The sequence below is a fragment of the Triticum urartu genome, unplaced genomic scaffold (genome assembly GCF_056163025.1).
Source record: "Triticum urartu cultivar PI428250 unplaced genomic scaffold, HENAU_Tu73 scaffold2, whole genome shotgun sequence".
Lineage (NCBI taxonomy): Eukaryota > Viridiplantae > Streptophyta > Magnoliopsida > Poales > Poaceae > Triticum > Triticum urartu.
In genome coordinates, this window is record NW_028260368.1 from 16,976,622 (window position 1) to 16,979,134 (window position 2,513).

At 39.3% G+C, this 2,513-nt stretch overlaps 1 pseudogene; it reads right to left on the reverse strand.

Moving 5' to 3' along the window:
* Positions 1 to 454: 454 nt before the first annotated feature.
* Positions 455 to 1,161, reverse strand: LOC147953834 (pollen allergen Dac g 3 pseudogene; annotated as a pseudogene).
* Between the last annotated feature and the right edge of the window lie 1,352 nt (positions 1,162 to 2,513).

Sequence of the window (2,513 nt, forward strand, 5' to 3'; positions counted from 1 at the left end):
CTAAATGTGCCATAAGTATTGCACATTTAAGTCATATGTTATTGATCTTACGTTAAGATTTGTGTGGATATTTTTCTTTTTCTTTTTTTCCTCTTTATACTTGATTCACTCACTTAGATGTGTAATAACTAGAGCACATCTAAATGTGCCCTAGACACATCCTATATATATATATCCCTCTTCTTAAAAATAGGACAACTATAAATCAAACATTCTTTGCTAATTAGAGAAAGAGCGCTAGCAAGTTTCCTGACACAAGAATAAAGCTTATTCTTCCATAGATCATTCACACGCCACTTTCAGACATATTGCACCCTGTTACCTCAAAGTACTCCTCATGTAAACAAATATAAGACCGTGATTCAAACGGTCTTATCCAGTGATCTAAACGGTTTTATATTAGTTTACAGAGAGAGTACCATGCATAAAAAGGGGTATCAAAGTTAAAGGTGAATTGACAAAAATTATTCAAATATTTCAAAATCTTGAGCATATTCGGTTACACAAAAGAAAAGTGCTGCGTCGATCGACAGTGGATGCATGCATGGGCGAGCAACGGGAACACATCCGTCCTTGCTTTTCCTACCATATGCATGTATGTGCATAATATATTTAAATTATTCACTATCCACTCATGCAGGCGCATATTTCCAACGCGACTCATACATGGGAATTAATTAATTACGACGATCTTGACCAACTGAAACTTGGACGGTATCGATCAATATTCTGGTTGGTAGGTTTTGCCGATCTTGAAATCGGTGGAGAAGACCTCGTCGAAGACGTTCTTCATGCCATTCTTGGACAAGAAGCGGAAGTTGAAGGGGCCAACCAGTGGCTTGGAGCACGAGACCTCCCACACGTCGCCCTTCTTGGTCAACGGCTGCCACTCCTCTGAGCCGTGCTGCCGGAGCTCCACCTCTGACAGGCTGTCGCCTGGCCTTGTGTAGTCGATCTTGAGCGCCAGCTTCTTTTTGTCGGACCCCTTCTCCACCGTCAACTTCACCCTCACGGCGCACATCGCACCGGCGACCAGCGCCGCCAGCACCACCACCGTGAGCATCCTGGAGGAGGAGGCCATCTTCTCGATTGGTCGAAGACTGGTTGAAATTTGATTGTTGTGTGTCTGTATGTGTGTAGTTGCTGCTGCGATCTGTGTGGATTCCGATGGATGAAGTACCTGCTATTTATGGACGGAAGAGACCGCCGACGAGCGGTGCTCCAGGGATCTCGCTGGCTGGCCGTGGCCGGGCTAGGTCGTCGCTGCGTATGCGGCTGGCCATCACCATCGGAGGAACAACTACAGAGCCTCGTCTCTGACGGTATGAATGAAATTTAGAGGCCGTGCTTTTTTTTTGAGTTAATAGAGGCCGTGCTTAGTTGCTCGTAGCTTCCGGTTGGAATGAAATTCAGAGGCCGTGCATGCTTAGTTGGGCCAAATCGGTCCTGCCTATTCTTGGGTGATCTTTATTTTGTTGCTTCGCTTATGGAGCCGAGCAAAGGCAATATGACAAGGTCCTCTGATTCTAAAAACTCGCGTACTAATAATCAACACTACTTTGTAAATTCTTCATTTCTAAATATGAAACAAAATTTGGAACACGGCTATGAACTTGCGGGCATATACAAGCAGATAAATAGAGCAAGTACCACGCAACAATTCAACACAAAAAACTATATCTTGCTTATTGCGACTTGCGACTTGCTTATTGCGACCTCCCGCATGTCAGTTGGCCCAACAAATGGTTTTCCTTTTCACCCGCGCTCTCCTCGCCGTAGGGTGCTGGCTTTTTTTTCCCTCTTCATGCGAGCCTTCTCACAGGTCTTGTATCTCGGTTCTCTTTTTCTTTATATTTCTTGTTATCCGTTTAATTTTCTATCCTTTTCACTTTTCCATTCTTATCGTTTTTATTCGTTCTTTTTCTTATTTTTCTCATATCATTTTTTTCATTCTTCCTTTTTTAGTTATTTTTCCTTTAACATTTCGATCATGTATTTCTTATTATTTGTCATATTTTAGTTTTTCAGCTTATAATAGAACGTTCAATAATAACAAAAAAGTATACCGTCAACATTGTTTTAAAACATAATGTATTTTAAGAATTTTCATCATGTACTTCAGAAATGTTCATCGTGCATTTAAAAAATAATTATGATGTATTAAAAAAATCTTCACCATGTAATTTCATTAAAAATCTCATGCCTACTAAAAATGTTCATAGTTTACTGCAAGAAAGAGTTAGATTGTATTTCAAAATATTTACCATCTAATGTTCATAGCCATACTAAAATGTTTGATGTGTATTTGAAAAACGTTCATGGTGTATTTCAAAGATGTCCATCACGTATTTAAAAATGTTCATCGTGTAATTCAAAAATTCCTTGTGCATCTCATAAAGTTCATCATGCATTTAGAAAATGTCCATATTCTATTAAAAATGGTTGTCACCTATTTTAAAAATGATGTATCTTAAAAATAGTCATTGTATATTTCAAAATGTTTTTCTTTTATT